The sequence below is a fragment of the Lathyrus oleraceus genome, chromosome 2 (genome assembly GCF_024323335.1).
Source record: "Lathyrus oleraceus cultivar Zhongwan6 chromosome 2, CAAS_Psat_ZW6_1.0, whole genome shotgun sequence".
Classification (NCBI taxonomy): domain Eukaryota; kingdom Viridiplantae; phylum Streptophyta; class Magnoliopsida; order Fabales; family Fabaceae; genus Lathyrus; species Lathyrus oleraceus.
The window spans coordinates 244,754,844-244,773,930 of NC_066580.1; the positions used below are offsets into that span (position 1 = coordinate 244,754,844).

The window sequence follows — 19,087 nt, forward strand, 5'->3', positions numbered from 1 at the left end:
AAGATGGTGATCAGAAGGGTTTTAATGCTGTGTTGGCTCTTTGCGTATACGGGATTGTCATATTCCCTAATGTTGCGAAATTTGTGGACTTAGATGCGATATGCCTATTCGTGTTGGGAAATCCAGTGCCGACCTTGTTGGGAGATTTATTTCATTCAGTGCATCATAGGAATTAGAATAGAAAAGGAGGATTGGTGAACTGTTGTGCACCCTTGTTTCATAAGTGGTTCAGTTCCCACCTACCCAAGTCAGGAGCGTTCGTTGATCTCAAGGACTCGTTGAGTTGGTCAAAGAGACTGATGGGGATAAGAGCTAAAGATATTTCTTGGTGGTCTGACCAGAACTTGCTTCGGGCGGATATTATTCACAGTTGTGGGAACTTCCCGAATGTACCGTTGGTAGGAAGAAGAAGAGGTATCAACTATAATCCTTCTCTAGCAGTCACCCAATTTGGATATGCTTTAAGAACTCCGCCTTTGGAAAAAGATGTGGAAGAATCTCTATTTTTCCATTCTTCATCTGATTTTACTGTATCCTGTAAGGCAGCTGAGGCTTGGCTCAAGGTGATCAAGAGAGGAAGGACTATGCTTGGGAAATGAGATTGCAGGACTTATCCTCAGTATGAAGTTTGGCTTCAGAGAAGAGTTGAAGAGTTTGGTCTGCCGTTTCCTATTGAAGAACCTTTGTATCCACCTACTCCTAAGGAGTCAACAATGGTGAGCCGAGAGGAGTATGACAAATTGAAGAATGCCATGAAGGAACTTCAAACGGGAAACTCGGAGTTGAGTGTGAAGTTGCAAGACTTTATGCATCTGTACCATGAGGCGGAATATCAGAAGAGGGAAGCTATCATATTGCAAGAGGAAGCAGAGAAGAAATTAGCTGTGGAGGTGGATTTCTTCAGGAAGATGGACAAAGCCTTAGGGTCATCTAGTTCTGAGTTGAGGCGAGTCAAGCAGCAGTTAACAGATGCTCAGGGTGAGTTGGCTGGGTGGCAAGAGAAATGGGATGCATTTTTAGCTTCTCGGAAGGCGAAAGAGGAGGAGATGGTGGCCGAGTTGACTGGTCAGATGGAGAAGTTGAAGGTTCTGCTGAAAGAGAAGACCAATGAGCTCCTGTGTTCCCGTTCAACCAATGGTTACATCACAGATCAACTCGACGAGGCTCAAGAACAAATTGAAGAACTCAAGGTGCTGGTGGGTTTGAAGAAATCTAGACTTGAAGAGGTATTCGGAGAGGATGATGGGAATTACTACATAGGGCACATCAACGAACTGGATGGGATTATTCACAAGAGGAATCTGCTTATCCGGCGTTTGACAGAATCTCCAGATTAACCTGACACCGTGGCACTGCTGGCTGAAGTGAGAAGCCGTCCTTATGGGTTGTATACAGGAGGCTGATTCCTGATTTTTGTTCCTGTCTTTACTCATTGTGTGGTAGTGGTGATCCACAGACTTGTTGTGGAGATCCTCTTTTTGATGTACTGTTGGCTAAGGCCCTTCTCTTTGAATTCATTTATATAATGGTTCTCTCTATTGCATCTTCGTCTCGGAAGTTTATTCACTGATTGATCTCCATGCGCTATTTATCTGATGTGAGACTGGAATCAAGGGGTTAGAATACCCTTTGGAATTGATAAACATGTCATTGCATTTACATACTCATATGCATGTCTTGCATAACAGGTACCGCAGCGATGTTCTCATTTTGTTTGGTATTCCACTAGCAGGATAGCTGACTCAGGAATTCACCGGTACGGTACCCGCAGAAACCAACAGAGAGCTATGGAGGGCCTACAAGCAGAACTCGCCGAGATGAGGATCCGCATGAACCAATTCATGGATGTAGTTCAGGGGCTGGCTCAAGGACAGCGAGAGCTCAGACAGATGATGCAAAGGAATCCCTCCACTACTCAACCAGAGACGGTAACTGATCCTCCAGCTGGAGAAGTTAACGGACCCAGCGGACCGGGGCCTGTCCCGATCCCACGCGCTAACCCTGATCAACAACCCATTCATGATGATCAGGAGGATTAGTTCACCTTGATGCAGGAGGACCTTGGCATGGACCCCATGTTTAGAAGACTGGAGGAGAGGCTGAAGGCTGTAGAATGACAGAATGCCATGGGGGTAGATGTCGCTGATTTGGGACTGGTCCCAGGTGTGAGGGTGCCACCAAAATTCAAAGTCCAGGTCTTTGACAAATACAATGGAAACTCTTGCCCAAAGACTCATGTGCAAGCCTACTTCCGCAAAATGGTTGCATACTCTGATGACGAGAAGCTGCTTATGTACTTCTTTCAGGACAGCCTAGTTAGGGCATCCGTGGAATGGTACATGAGGCTGGACAGAGCCCACATTCGTTGCTGGAGAGACTTGGCTGAGGCCTTTGTAAAACAGTATCAGTATAATGCAGACATGGCTCCTGACAGAACCCAACTTCAGAACCTGTCTCTTAAAAGCAATGAGTGCTTTAGATAATATGATCAACGCTGGAGAGAGACAGCTTCCCGTGTTCAGCCTCCTATGTTGGAGAAGGAAATGGCTAACATGTTCATGAACACTCTGCTCGGACCTTACTTGGAGCGACTGGTGGGTTGCAATGCCTCCAACTTTGCTGATGTATTCTCTACCGGTGAGAGGGTGGAGAACTACTTGAAGACGTGCAAGATCCAGAATGGGGTTGGATCATCCTCAGGGGTGAAGAAGCCATTTATTGGAGGGCAAAAGCGGAGAGAGGGGGATGTTAATTCTTTGTCTTCATATCAGAGCAGGGGTATCAGGAGGAACAACTTCCAGAATTATCATCAACAGCCTTATGTTGCGGCTGTGACTATTCCGGATGCAGCACCAGTACAACAACAACAACCACAACATCAACAAGCTCAATACCAACAGCACCAACAGGGTAACAGACCCGCCTACCAACAGAGGCAAAAGATGATAGACCGGCGTTTCGACACTCTTCCAATGTCGTACGCTCAGTTGCTTCCTAGTCTTCAACAACTACAACTTGTGCAGTTACGCACTCTGGCTCCTCCCGTTGGCAGGCTTCCAGTAGGTTATGACGCTAACGCTAGGTGTAATTTCCATTCTGGGGCACCTGGCCATAATATTGAGAACTGCAAAGCTTTTAAGCACGTAGTTCAGGACCTCATAGATTCGAAGGCCATCAACTTTGCGTCGGCTCCTAATGTCGTCAACAATCCCATGCCGCAGCATGGTGGTGCAAATGTTAATATGCTGGAAGGAGAAGCCAGGTCCGTCAAGGATGTGTTGAAGTTGAAGACTCCGTTGTTGAAGATTAAAGAACACTTGCTGAAGGCCGATGTTTTCCCCAGTTGTGGGAAGGGTTGTTTGGATTGTGCTACAAAGAGTGGAGGTTGTTTGAAGCTGTAGTAGGGTATCCAGGCCTTGCTTGACAATGGTGTCCTCCAGGCTGAAGACTTGTCTGTCCAAGAGTCTGTTGAAGGGTTTGCTGAAGAAGTGTTTGAAGATGCTGCTGATGAATTCACAAATGTTGATCCTGTTGATTGTGTAATTCCTAATGATGTATTTAATTTTTCCAATGTCGTTGCTGATATCCCAAACAATATGGTTGATTCTGATGTAATTGAACTTGATTCCGATGTTTCGGATGTTTATGTATCAATGAATGAGATTTCTGAGTACGACTGTGATGTTGCTACTATCACCATTTTCTACCCAACTGCTCAGATTAGTGTACCAGAAGCACAACCGGTGCCACCAGTGCGACCATCCACTATGACCATCACTACCCCTGGTCCTTTACCTTTCACCAGTGAAAGGATCATTCCTTGGCATTATGGGGGAGTGTATACATGCATGATCATGGAATGGAACAACCACTGAAAATAGAGGAGGTGCAGGATCAGAAGTCTCAATCTGGAGCTGAAATAAAAGATCCTGCAGTGGACAATGTTGGTGGAATCGGGCGATTCACCAGGAGTGGTAGACTGTTCTCACCAATCGCTACTCAAGCTGATAATGCTGACGCTGCAGCGAAGACCAAAGGCAAACAAGTTGTGAATGAGGGTACCTCTACACCCCAGGCTAGCTCAGAGCCTACTTTCACGAAGGATGTGGACAAGCTTCTGAGAATCATAAAGAAAAGCGACTACAAGGTAGTTGATCAGTTGATTCAGACGCCGTCCAAGATATCTATTCTTTCACTCCTGTTGTGTTCGGAGGCACACAGGGAGGCACTTCTGAAGGTTCTTAATGTTGCATATGTGCCTCAAGAGATCTCAGTAAACCAATTAGAAGGGATCGTTGCAAATGTTCATGCAAGCAATGGGTTGGGTTTTACTGACTCTGACTTAACACCAGCTGGACGCAATTATAATAAGGCTTTGCACATCTCGATGGAATGCAAAGACACTGTGTTATCACATGCTCTGGTGGATACAGGTTCCTCTCTCAACGTGCTACCTAAGAGAGCCCTGTCAAGGTTAGAAGTAGAAGGTTTGGTCTTGAAACCTTCTGATCTTGTGGTGAGAGCCTTCGATGGTTCTAAGATGTCGGTGTTTGGAGAGGTAGAATTGCCAATTCTGATTGGATCACAAACCTTCAACATTGTCTTCTATGTGATGGATATCAGTCACTCGTACAGCTGTCTGCTGGGTCGTCCTTGGATCTACAATGCTGGGGCAGTCTCCTCAACTCTGTATCAGAAGATCAAATTCCCAGTCAATGGAAGAATTATCATTGTCTGTGGTGAGGAGGACATTTTGGTCAGTAACCTGTCTACGTTCAAGTATGTAGAAGTAGAAGGTGAAATTCATGAGACCCTGTGCCAGGCCTTTGAGGCAGTTCAGGTCAAGGATGTAGCTCCAGTGGAAGAGGTTATAACAGGTGCCTCCATCTCGTCATTCAAGCAGGCACAGGCCTTGGTGGATTCAGGTGTTGCCCCCGGATGGGGACGTCTGTTGGAGTTACCGATGAAAGAAGACAAGTTCGGGATTGGGTATCAGCCAGCTCTGACTTCTACAACTTCAGCGCCTCAGACTCGTCAGGGCCCGATTACTTTCTCCAGTGCTGGCATCATTCAGTACGGCCAGATCTCTGTAATCGACGAAGAAGATGGGGACAGTGATTGTGACATCGACAACTGGGTGCGTCCGAGGATCCCGGGTGAAGTCATCAACAATTGGTCTTCTGAAGAGATTGTCCAAGTCACTCTTCTTGAAGAGTAATTTTTCTTGTTTGTTCATGCATGTCCAAGTCTTATGTTCCGCCCAGGACGTAATGACTCATTGTAGGGCTCATCTATGTGATTACCTGCATTTTTATCATAAATAAAGGACGTCTTTTTGCATTCAAAAACTTTGTTCACCGTCTTTCTATTTTTGCAGTTTTCAAAAACCAAAAAAATCAAAAAAAATATTTGGCAATATTTTGTTTAGTTTTCACTCACTGTTCACACTCATAAGCACATACCATCACTCATGCAGATGCACGTCACCGGATCCTATTGATAACGGTTCTGCTATGGCTCGCTTCGACTTTGAAAATCCGATCTTTCAAGCTGAAGAAGAGGGTGATGAAGACTGTGAACTCCCTGAAGAACTTGCCAGGTTATTAAAACAGGAGGAAAGGATCATTCAACCGCATCTAGAGTCTACTGAAGTGATTAATCTTGGCACCGAGGACGCCAAGAAAGAAATCAAGATAGGGGCTGCTTTGGAAGATGATGTGAAGAAGGGGTTGATTGAATTGCTGCAAGAGTATGTCGACATCTTTGCTTGGTCTTATCAGGATATGCCAGGGCTTGACACAGACATTGTGGTACACCGGTTGCCTCTCAAAGAGGATTGTTCTGCGGTCAAGCAGAAGCTCAGAAGAATGAGACCATAAATGGCTGTCAAGATAAAGGAAGAGGTGCAGAAACAGTTGGATGCAGGGTTTCTAGCAGTTACCAATTATCCGCCATGGGTTGCAAACATCGTTCCCGTACCCAAGAAGGCTGGAAAGGTACGGATGTGTGTTGACTACCGGGATCTGAACAGAGCTAGTCCCAAAGATGATTTCCCATTACCTCACATTGACGTTTTGGTGCATAACACGGCTCAGTTCTCGGTATTCTCCTTCATGGATGGCTTTTCTGGCTATAATCAGATTAAGATGGCACCAGAAGACACGGAGAAGACAACTTTCATAACCCCATGGGGCACCTTCTGCTACAAGGTGATGTCGTTTGGTCTGAAAAATGCTAGGGCAACATATCAACGAGCTATGGTAACTCTTTTCCATGATATGATCCATCATGAAATCGAGGTTTACGTTGACGATATGATTTCCAAATCTCAGACAGAAGAAGAACATCTAGTGAATCTGCGGAAACTGTTTGAACGGTTGAGGAAATTCAAGTTGAGGCTTAATCTGAACAAGTGTACTTTCGGGGTGAGATCTGGAAAACTGCTGGGTTTTATTGTTAGCGAAAAAGGGATTGAGGTGGATCCTGACAAAGTAAAAGCAATACAAGAAATGCCTGAGCCAAGAACGGAGAAACAAGTCCGTGGTTTCTTAGGGAGGTTGAACTACATTGCAAGGTTCATCTCACACCTAACAGCCACGTGTGAGCCAATATTCAAATTGCTAAGAAAAGATCAGGCTATCAAGTGGAATGATGATTGTCAAAGGGCTTTCGAAAAGATAAAAGAGTATTTGCAGAATCCTCCTATCCTCATGCCTCCAGTCCGAGGGAGACCGCTCTGATTATGTATTTGACAGTACTTGACAATTCTATGGGTTGTGTTCTCGATCAACACGACGAGACAGGTAGGAAAGAGCACGCCATCTACTACCTGAGTAAGAAGTTCACAGATTGCGGGTCGAAATACTCAATGCTTGAAAAGACATGTTGTGCACTTGCATGGGCTGCTAAGCGATTGAGACAATACATGCTGACTCACACAACCTTACTGATCTCCAAGATGGACCCAGTCAAGTATATATTCGAGAAGCCAGCTCTCACCGGAAGGGTTGCCCGTTGGCAAATGGTACTGACAGAGTACGACATCCAGTATACATCCCAGAAAGCCATCAAGGGGAGTATTTTGTCAGACTATCTTGCTCAGTAGCCGATCAAAGACTATGAGCCGATGAAGTTTGATTTTCCAGATGAAGACATCATGTTCCTCAAGATGAAAGACCGTGAAAAGCCAGTTGTTGAGGAGGGACCTGATCCTGATGAAAAGTGGATGTTAACGTTTGATGGGGCCGTCAATGCCAGAGGAAGTGGAATTGGTGTTGTCCTTACTACTCCGAAAGGTGCCCACATGCCTTTCACCGCTCGTTTGACCTTCGAGTGCACCAATAACGAAGCTGAATATGAGGTCTGTATCTTGGGAATTGAGAAAGCTATTGATTTGAGAATCAAGACTCTGGACATCTTCGGAGATTCAGCTCTAGTGATCAATTAAGTGAATGGTGATTGGAACACTCTCCAGCCTAATCTGGTCCCCTACAGAGATTACACGAGAAGACTATTGACTTTCTTCACAACAGTAAAGTTGTATCATATACCTCATGATGAGAACCAGATGGCAGATGCTCTTACCACTCTTTCCTCCATGATCAAGGTGATTCGGTGGAACAATGCTCCCAGAATCGATGTTATGCGCCTTGATAGGGCCGCGTATGTGTTTGCTGCTGAATTGGTAGTCGATGACAAGCCCTGGTATCACGACATCAAGTGCTTTCTGAAGAATCAAGAGTACCCTGCGGGGGCATCCAACAATGACATAAAGACTTTAAGAAGATTGGCAGGCAATTTCTTCTTGAACAAAGACGACGTGTTGTATAAGAGAAACTTCGACATGGTTTTGCTCAGATGCGTGGATAGACACGAAGCGGACATGTTAATGCAGGAAGTTCATGAAGGCTCCTTCGGTACTCATGCCAGAGGGCATGCAATGGCTAAGAAATTGTTGAGAGCAGGTTATTACTGGATGACCATGGAATCTGATTGTTTCAAATATGCTCGGAAGTGCCATAAATGCCAGATTTATGCTGATAAGGTGCATGTGCCACCAAATCCTTTGAATGTGATGTCTTCGTTGTGGTTGTTTGCTATGTGGGGCATTGATATGATTGGAAAGATTGAGCCGACTGCTTCCAATGGGCATCGCTTCATCCTTGTTGCCATCGACTATTTCACCAAGTGGGTCGAAGCAGCGTCATTTGCGAATATCACCAGACATGTGGTTTCCCGATTCATCAAGAAAGAAATCATTTGTCGCTATGGGATTCCCGAAAAAATCATTACTGATAATGGTTCTAATCTCAATAATAAAATGATGAAGGAGTTGTCCCAGAACTTCAACATTCAGCATCACAATTCTTCCCCTTATCGTCCTAAGATGAACGGTGTTGTTGAGGCAGCAAATAAGAACATAAAGAAAATTGTACAGAAGATGGTCATTACGTATAGAGATTGGCATGAGATGCTACCCTTCGCCTTGCATGGGTACCACACTTCAGTACGTACATCGATCGGGGCAACTCCTTACTCCCTTGTGTATGGTATGGAAGCAATCCTACCTGTTGAAGTGGAGATTCCTTCTCTAAGAGTCCTGTTGGATGTCAAGCTAGACGAAGCTGAATGGATTCGGACAAGGTTCAATGAGTTGAGTCTTATCAAAGAGAAGCGAATGACAGCCATTTTTCATGGGCAGTTGTATCAGAGTCGGATGAAGAGAGCCTTTGATCAGAAAGTGCGTCCTCGTTGCTTCCAAGTCGAAGATTTGGTGTTGAAAAGGATCCTTCCTCCTCAGACAGATCACAGGGGCAAGTGGACTCCTAACTATGAGGGACCATATATTGTCACTAAGATTTTTGATGGTGGGGCCTTAATGCTTGCAACTATGGATGGTGAAGACTTCACTTCCCCTGTGAACTCAGACGCAGTTAAAAAATACTTCGCATAAAATAGACCCGCTGGACAATAAAAAGAACAGTCCAGGCAAAAAAATGGGTATCCCGACGAACCAAGAAAAGAAAAAGGTTCGGGCAAAAATTAGGGATTAAAAATAAAAAGATTGTACACTCGGTAAATTAAAAACCTGAAAAGGCAACTTAGGTAAAAATGGGTATCCCGGTGGATTGAAAACCCGAAAGGGCGATCCAGGCAAAAGTTAGGGATTAAGCGAATGACTACGTTCTGAGTAGTTCTAAATCTCATCCTGTGTCGATGACTGGAAACTTTCAAAGGATAGGAAACAATCCAATCACCTTTTTCAGAAAGTTGATCATCTGGAGGGTCTTGAAGACGGGCGAGTCATAGCAGAATTGGAACCCGATAGAAATCCATTTCACATTGCCATTAGATTAATTTCTGTTTTTATCTTTTGTGTAATTGCCTATTTCCAGGGATTGCTTCCTAATGTAATTGCCTATTCAGAGGCCATTTAATCAATAAAATCATGTTATTCAGTATATCTCTGTTTACATTTTCATTTTACTGTTTTGTTTGCAAAAATGACGTCCGATTTTTGATAAACATTGCATCATGAAACATAAGAGCTTTACAGGTACATGTTTAATAAACATTTAAAATTGCTGTAAATTTTAAGTGCTTTGGATCGTCTATTCAGAACAGGTACACTCGGGGAATTTCCTTAAGGTTCCTAGCAGACGATCGCGATTGCTTTGCTTCAACAGTTGGTACCTGGTATCTGATCCCTGCAAAGTTGGTCCAAGCATTGGATTCTTCAATCCCCAGCGGGTTCTCACTACTGCACTTCCCCAAGCGGTTGTTTCAGATTATTCACTCCCCAGTAGACTTGACAGTGCCAGACTGTATATCCCTAGTGGAGTTGACAGTGCCAGACTGTATCTTCCCAGCAGAAGCAACTGCTCCTCAGAGTTTGATGCTAGATTGATGATCTCGACGCTAGATCCATGATCTCTTTTCTTGAAGCAGAATCTCGGTACCGTATCGGTGTTTGCTTCCCCTGTTGAGTCGTCTCTTTCGCAGATTTTGGTTGCCAGAACCACCGTCATTTTCCTCAGTAGCAGGCTTTCAGTGCCACTCTCTCTCCAGTCAGGGTCTCGGTATTTCGTTATTGCCTGAACACCGCATGGTCGGTTATATCCCCACAAAGTTCATTGTGATGTGCATCTCCAACAGCAGTGCTAGGGTCCAAAAGATTATAATCATTTCCCCCGCAGAATTCCTTGCCTCAGCTTGGCATTCTCTCCAGCATTTCACATCCCTGCATGTAGAATCATATTGCATTACATCCTCCCAAATTGCGTAGCATTTCCATTTTCATGGAGCATTACGCCATCGAAAAATTCAAACATATGCATGTAAAGCATAAAACATCCTCGGTATCCCAAGTGATAAACCAGAAGCTTGTTCCCAGTGCTCAGACTGAAGTTTGTTCATGACCTATTATCCCCAGCATAGGTCGTTTGCCCACGTGCCGCCTCAATTATCATTTTCCCTATTTCTGCCGATGCTGACAGGCATGAAAAGTTTTCCGGTATTCAGACCGAAGTGGCATTCAACCCAGTTTTCCGGTATTCAGACCGAAGTGGCATTCAGGCCAGTTTTTCCGGTATTCAAACCGAAGTGGCATTCAGGCCAGTTTTCCGATGTTCAGATCGAAGAAGTTTCCGACGTTCAGGTCGATGCAACTTGTGGCATTCAGGCTAGTTTTCCGATATTCAGACCGAAGTGGCATTCAGGCCAGTTTTCCGTTATTCAGACCGAAGTGGCATTCAGGCCAGTTTTCCGATGTTCAGATCAGAGAAGTTTCCGACGTTCAGGTCGATGCAACTTATGGCATTCAGGCCAGTTTCCGGTATTCAGACCGAAGTGGTATTCAGGCCAAGCTTTTCCGGTATTCAGACCGAAGTGGCATTCAGGCAAGTTTTCCGATATTCAGATCGAAGAAGTTTCTGACGTTCAGGTCGACACAACTTGTGGCATTCAGGCCAGTTTTCCGGTATTCAGACCGAAGTAGCATTCAGGCCAGTTTTCCGATTTCCAGATCGAAGAAGTTTCCGACGTTCAGGTCGACGCAACTTGCGGCATTCAGACCAAGTTTCCGGTATCCAGACCAAAGTGGCATTCAGGCCAATCTTCCGATGTTCAGATCGAAGAAGTTTCTGACGTTCAGGTCGACGCAAATTGTGGCATTCAGGCCAGTTTTTCGGTATTCAGACCGAAGTGGCGTTCAGGCCAGTTTCCCGGTGTTCAGACCGATTGATAATCTAGTATCTCCCAATGCTCAGACTGAAGTCATTTCTAGTATTCAGACCGATGAGAGGCATTCAGGCCATGGTTGTTTCTGTGTTACCATTTATTTTGGTATCCAGGTTAACATTCTCTTCCGGTGTTCAGACCGCCTCTCACCGTACCAGACGGAGTCTTTGTTGATGCTCAGATCAAGATTCCTGTGTTACCATTTATTTTGGTATTCAGGCTAACATTTTCTTTTTCGGTGTTCAGACCGATTCTCACCGTACCAGATGAATTCTTGTTCAAGACCACCTCTTTGCCGATTCTGACAGGCATTGTTACTTCACTTCACTTCAGTGTAAATTTTCAGGTTTTTATTGTATTCAATCCCTTGATACCTCGAAAGTGCGAAAGTCGTTGCTATCTTCCTTTCGGGTCTCCAGTTGATTGAATAGGGGCAGCTGTAATACCCCAAAATTTACCCTTCACTTTTTCATGGAAAGCATTGGATTATTGTTTCACATTGCATTAGCACCCTACTAGGTCATACTCATTGCATACTGCATTAGTGACTTGGGAAATCAGGGTTTGATTGATCACTCCTTAACAGAAGGAGCCCACACAAGGCAAGACTGAGAATTTAACTTCATTCTCCAAATATACAAGTCTCAAGGTGCTCCAGGTATCTTGTTATGGTCCTTAGTTCATCAGTGGAAGATCCAGAGCTGTCAGAGTGTGCATCTGGATTTAATCAGGAAACTAGGGTTTCCTGGCTATCTGCAACAGGCAATGTTTGGTGGGAAGAAAAGGGGGCTCATTCATGTCATGATTAGAGAGGCATCTTGGTCTAGGAAGACTCATATTTATCTCAGAAAGATCCATTGGCAATCAGTGCAATCAGTTCTTGATCATTTTTGCCCTAAACTAGGGTTTGGCATAAAATCAATTTATTTCTGATTCCTTAGGTGAAACTCATTTCCATGGCCCTCCATATGTTCACAAGGGTCCACATACAAAAAATCATCTCTTTATTTGAGCCATAGGTGCTTCAATTGATCAATGGAATCGGGAATCAGACAGTTTGGAAAAAGTCAACTGTGGGGCCAGAAAAGTCAACTCCTGATATTTTGAAAGTGGAATCTAAAAATTCATGCCTAAGGGAGCCTACATGTGAAATTTGATCAAGGTTGGATCATGGATTCATCATTTAATCAGAAGTTGGAAAAGTTACCAAATTTGGAAATAGTTGACTTTCCATTTAGGGCAAGTTTTTATGGTTGTTGCACCCACTTTAAGCCCATTTTCCATCAAGATGCAAGCTCCATTTGAAAATTTCTCCAACATGAAAGTTGTTCCTCTTGTTCCAAACTTTCTAGAGATATAAAGTTTGTTTCATTTGGATTAAAATTGAGAAAATTATGCTTGGTCAAAGTGAGACATTATTTTAGAACACTTAGAAAATTTTCTAAGTCCAAAATTTGTCAATACTTATGGGCCAGTTTTCTTGCACTTCAAGGCATCTTTTGAAAATACTTTCTTCATTACAAATGTACCTTGACATGTCCTCTTTCACATCCTTTTGGAATCATCCCATTTGGATCATTGGTTTGAGAGATACACTCATCTAAAGTTGGCATCATGGACTGAATTTTTTGACAGCATTTAGGCCAAACTGGCCCAACCATTCTGCAGTTGTGAGACCTGCACTTTATGGCTATTTTTAACCTCTTTCCACTCATCATTTCAACTTGTGTTCAACATGAAAGATGTTAAGCTACATGCCCTCTTTCTACTGTTTGCATTGCCTTGCCATTTGGACATGTATTCATCAAGATACAAAGCCTCAAAGTCACCCTGTTGGATTGTTTTTGTGTTGCACAAGCCAAACCAAGTCAGACCACAAAAACGACCAGCCACATACTTTTCCTCATTTGGTCATGCACTTTTATGTTCACTCACTTAAGTTTTTCCACATTTAGCCATTTCTTTTCACACGTCACTTTTGCACCTTTTGCACATAGTCCAAGCCAAACACTTCAAGCCCATTAAGCACTTTAAACCCTACATATTTAAGACATCAAAACCCTAATCTGAAAGAGGGAGGCTGCCACTATTTTTAAGCAAGCAAGGCAAGAGGAAAAGACCAAGTTTCATTCCATTGCATTTCCACAAGTTCTTGAAGTTTCAAAGAGCATCTCATTTCCTTCTATCTTCTCCACTACCAAGAAGTAGTGGACTGTTTTCCACTAGGTAACCTCCTTATCACAACCTTACATGGCCATGAATATCATGCTTGCTCACTATTGTTTTCATGCTTACCATCCATACTTCATGTTATTTTTCATTTATGCCATGCTTGTTCTATGCTTATTTTCCACGTTAATACTATGATATGCATGCTTATGAGCCCTCACCATGAGGCATTGTCTTTAAGTTGGAGTTTTGTGACATTGATTTTCGTTGTATACATGTGCATGAGGCCCCCTTGTTGTTCGCTTTTCTACATGCTAAGGCCATTATTTTCATCGAAACAAAGTACCATTGTGTTCTACTCATTTAGAACTTGAACTTTGCTTTTTGTATCATATTATTTGGAGCACCATAGCGTGAGATATGTTGGTTGGAAGATTGAAAATATATGCTGCATTTTTCGTGTTTTTGTTCTGCATGCATGGCTATTGTTTTCATTCCATGAAGAGGCGATACGTGTCCTCTTGGTGACCGCTCGATCGCGTGCGCTCTTGTTAATCATGTCCATTGGTTCCTATTTTGTCTTGTAGTGCATTAGTGAAAAGGTGACCTATTGATGCACGGTTACATAATTTTTTTTAATAAAACGTTACCTTCTTTTTTTATGCTGTCACGCTGGTTTTATTCATGCTGGACCGGGCCTAGCGCGCTATCGCTATTTGCACCCCTCTGTCCATGGCCCATTACCAATTCCACTTCATTTTATTGCTATTTCCATTCTTTTATTTATTTTATTTTCTGTTTTGCTTTTTAATTAATAAAAATATTTTATTTGTTCACAAAAATACCAAAAAATATTTTTCACATTCCTTAATGTTTTATTTAATTTTTTTAATTTTTATTTTCATATTTAGTTAATGTTAATATTTTATTTTAATTATTTGTTTCAAATAGTCCATTTTAACACACATATTTTCATTTATTTTATTTTCATAACTTAGAATTATTTTTAACTTCTGATTTTTGGTATGAGGGTTGACCAATATCTCATGGTCAACTTGACCTTTTATTGGGATTTTATTTTCCATTTTCAATTTATTTTGGATTTATTTTTGAACTAGTTTGCTTGGTTGACTTTTCATTTGACTTCTGTTTTATTTCAATTAATTTATACACTAATTCACATTATTTTTGAAATCTTTTTGGGGGATGATGATGTCCTGACCCCATCATACTTAGTTTAATTTTTCATAATTTTCTTGATTAGTTTACTATTTATTTGATATTTTTTAAGTTGACTTGACTTTCCAATTGACTTTTCTAAGATTGATGTTTGACTTAGGGATTGCTTAGGGCAATTGAAGAGATCTTTTGATCCTCCATTGTTCATCACATATTCCATGTATTAGAGGCCTCTCATCTTAATTTTATTTGATCCTTGCATCATTTCCCGATTAAATTATTCAGTGATCCTTTGTGTGCATAGTTTCATCTGTCTGATTCATCTGACATTTTTTATACTTGTTTCTTTCATCCATGCTTCTATTGTTTGATTGCTTAACATGTTTATACTTCTCATGCATTGTCTAATGCTTCATTATATCATTATTTGATTCTTTGATTCAATTACATAACTGTTTATATCTTATCTGTTTGATTAACTATTGCCTAATTGTATGGTGTATGAGGCATATATTATTATTGTTTGATTGCCATGACCACCCCCATTCATAACAAATGTAACCCTCTCCTATGAAGTGTATAATGTTTATTCTTTCATTCTTTATTCATCTGTTAATACAAGAACTAAAACAAACATCCGATAACCATTTCAAAATAAGATCAAAACCTCGATCCAACGTCGAGTAATCATTTTCCAAACTTAACATAACCAGCACATATTCATTCATTCCTTTTGTAAGTCGATTGCTTCATGCATCGCCATTTCTCTTGTAAGTCAATTGCTTCATGCATCGCCATCCACCCTTTACCCGACTCCTCTCTTTGCTCCATTCGTCGATTCTTGTTCCGTTTAGGTAGCCCCCATTAGGTAGAACCCTTTGTATGATAACATAGGTAGTATTCCCTTATTCTTTTGTATGATAACATAGGTAGGATTCCCTTACTCTTTTGTATGATAACATAGGTAGAATTCCCTTATTCTTTGCACGCTAACATTAGGTAGATATTCCCATTTGTAAATCCTAACACTTAGGTCCACATTGCATGACAACTCTAGGGCAGAGCTTCCCCATTTTTAGACCTTCCGTGCGTCTCCGATCCTGTGGCATGTCAATCTGTCCTATTGCAAAGAGGTAACTGCCTAAGACTCGATTCAGCGAGTTGTGACACCTACTGCTAGGACGTGAACACATTGCCCACTCCCCTTTGACACAACTGGTGTCCTCCTTTGTAAGTCCATGTTTAGATGGCAATCCCTATGTAGCCGAACTACGGCAACTCTGATTCTCATTCCAGATGAGATACGTAGGCACGAGATGCGATGTCTTGCCGAGTTTTTGACTGACAACTAACAACTAATCCTTGTTGGTTTTCGCCCTCGTTGTGATTCTTTTCTCTCGCCCTCGTTGCGATCGAGACCTTCCCTTTCTCTTGCCCTAGTTGTAATCGCGACCCTGGTTCCCGTAGTTAGCTGAACTACGTTTTGCTCTGATTCTCATTCCAGATGAGATACGTAGGCATAAGACGCGATGTCTTAGCGAGCACACATCTCCTTCACCCATAAGTAGCCGAGCTACGAAGACTCTGATTCTCATGCCAGATGAGATACGTATGCAGTGGAAGCGACATCCGTGCGAGTCATTTCCTTTTGACCCTTTCTTTTAGTAAATAGTACATTAGATAAACACACACCCTTTAGACAAGAAACAAGAGTGGATCCCGTAGAGTACTACGGATGCGTAGGGGTGCTAATACCTTCTGTCATACCCCGATTTTGGTCCTGAACTTTTTTTTCATTTTTTCTTTTTCACTTAGGCGTTTGGCCTAAAGTTCATTTGCATACATTCATCGCCAAATCCATTTTTTTTATTGATAGACATCGGTCATTATCTAGCTTCTTGATCATGGTGTTTTTGATCATAAAATGGATTTTAATTATTTGACTTTTTTTAATTTCAATTTGATTTTAATTTCGAATTAAGTTTAATTCCAAATTTCAATTTAATCTTAATTGTTTATTTTACTAATGAATCAAACTCTAATTGATTTTAATTTCCAAATGAATGTTAGAGTTGATATCAAAGTAATTTTAATGAATTATAGATTAATTTGATTTTAATTTGGTTTTTGCTGATTTGATTATTATTATTTAAATTGATATTTAGATTAGTCTTGGATTATTCCTAAAAATCCATATCCATTTTTTTTAACTCTATTTTTAAATCCATATCCAAAATCCATATCCATTTTCATTATCCATTTGGAACCAATTTAAACCATTTCACATCCAAATCCATTCAATCATAACAATTAACCAATTAACCCAAAGTTCATTAATCCAAAACAATTATTCAACAAAAAAAAAACAAATTCCAATTCCAAAGAATTCCATAACAACAACCTGCATCCTTGTTAATTTCCCCAATTACAATTCGTAATCATACTCATTTACAAATATGGATTTACAAAGTTTCAATAACTATTACAACAATCAAAACTTGGTAATTTTCTTCCGTGATTCTGGTCGAAACCCTTTGCAAGTAGCTTCAGTTGTTGAAGAATTAATCACTAAAGAAAAGTTGAAGTGATTATCGGCATGGCAAGAAGCAGCTCTTGTTGCTGACCTTGGAGCCAAGTTCCAAGTACCATTAATTTCATTTTTCTGCTCCACCGTCAGTCCCATCATCATTAGCCAATTGATGACATTCAGAAAAAGGAGGTAGTGCCGGACCTCACTATCACAATCGAAGCTGATGATAACAAAGGGGATTATATCAAATTGATTGCCTTGCTCAGATGATGGTTCTTCGTTAGATGCGGCCGAGGAGTGTTCTCCGCTGGCGAGGAGATCTGTTGTGTGGTACTGGATAAAAGTGATCTTGTTGTTTTTATTCTTAGGGTTTTTGGCTGTTGCTGTACTCAAGTGGGTTGGACCCTATTTCATAGGCAAGGAGGTTATTCCAATAATAAATTGGGAAACAGAGACTTTCAGTCCTCCGGCGCTTACTATTTTGGTGTTTGCTTCAGTTGCACTTTTTCCAACTATACTTTTGCCATCTACACCCTCTATGTGGGTCGCTGGAATGAAATATGGTTATGGATTTGGGTTTTTGCTAATAATACCTGCAGTAGATATCGGTGTTTCACTCCCTTTTCTCATTTCTCAATCTTCCATCAGAAAATTGAAGGATGGTTAGAGAAGTATCCAAAGAAGGCTTCTATTCAAAAGTATGTTGGCGGTGGAAACTGGTTTCATCAGTTTCGAGCATTTGCCTTAATCAGGGTTTCTCCATTCCCTTACATGATCTACAACTATTGTGCAGTGGTAACAAATGTCAAGTACGGGCCTTACATAATTGGATCCTTGGTTGGAATAATGCCGGAGATATTCGTTGCAATCTACACGGGAATTTTGTTTCGGACATTGGCTGATGCTACAAATGAAAGACAATCTCTATCTGCCCAACAGATAATTTTCAATGCTTTAGACTTCTGTATAACTGTGGCTACAATCATCATTATCACAGTTTATGCCAGAGTTGGCTCGGTTTGTGCGAGCCATATGTAACCGAAGCCGTTCCTGCATTAGAAAAATGATCAGGATAATTTGAAAGTCCAAGTTATGGCTACAACAGGAGATACCATTCTAAAAGAGGACATAATGCACTTACCTCGACCAATTCATCCGCTTGTCGGTACCGCAGGGAGGTTACCGGCATGCTTTTGGAGATGGCTCAGCTTGCCGTGGCAATTTTGAGTCAAAATTTCTAATGCAAATGTGGTAAAGCCTGTACAACAAATTATTCAAACTAAGTCTGATTTAAGCATTTTTGAAAAATCACAATCAAAGAAAATCCCAAGTGAAAAACAGCAGAACTGAAGCGTTATATAGCCTATGCAAAGACTCTTAAATCAAAGCTAACGTCAGATGCAAGAAAACCACTGGTAGACTCTTATGTTGCTCATCGTAGGGCTGATACAAATCCTGGCAGTAGGGTTGCATATCGTATGACAGTTAGGCAGTTGGAGGCTTTAATCAGGCTGCCGGAGGCCATTGCACGTTGTCATTTGGATAATCAGGTACAACCTTCGTTTAGCAGTAAAACTGCTGCAAACATCTATAATAAGAGTAGAGTCCAGTGAGATTGATCTATCTGAGTTTCAAGATCAAGATAGGAAGGAAGAAGCAGGCAGTGGTGATGGAAATAATAATGGTAATGATGCTGAAACAATACCTGTCTCGAGTTTACTCCAAAGTACTATGAAAAGGAAACATGAAGAAATTATGCTGGTTCAGAGAACATGTTCTGTAAAGACATAGTATTGGTAGATGACGAAGGTTCACTGCAAGTGGATCCAGTTCCATATATTGCTGGTAATTCATTACATGGAGTAAACAACTCGTCTGAGAAGCCGGTGCATTCTGAAACGGATACGTTGCAATGGAGGCTCCAATCTGGATAGGGTCTCCTCCATTTGATAATAAGAATCCTTGTAGGGA

General features: G+C 41.6%; 1 pseudogene; it reads left to right on the forward strand.

Moving 5' to 3' along the window:
* Positions 1-752: 752 nt before the first annotated feature.
* LOC127122754 (uncharacterized) lies at positions 753-19,050 on the forward strand (annotated as a pseudogene).
* Positions 19,051-19,087: the final 37 nt, after the last annotated feature.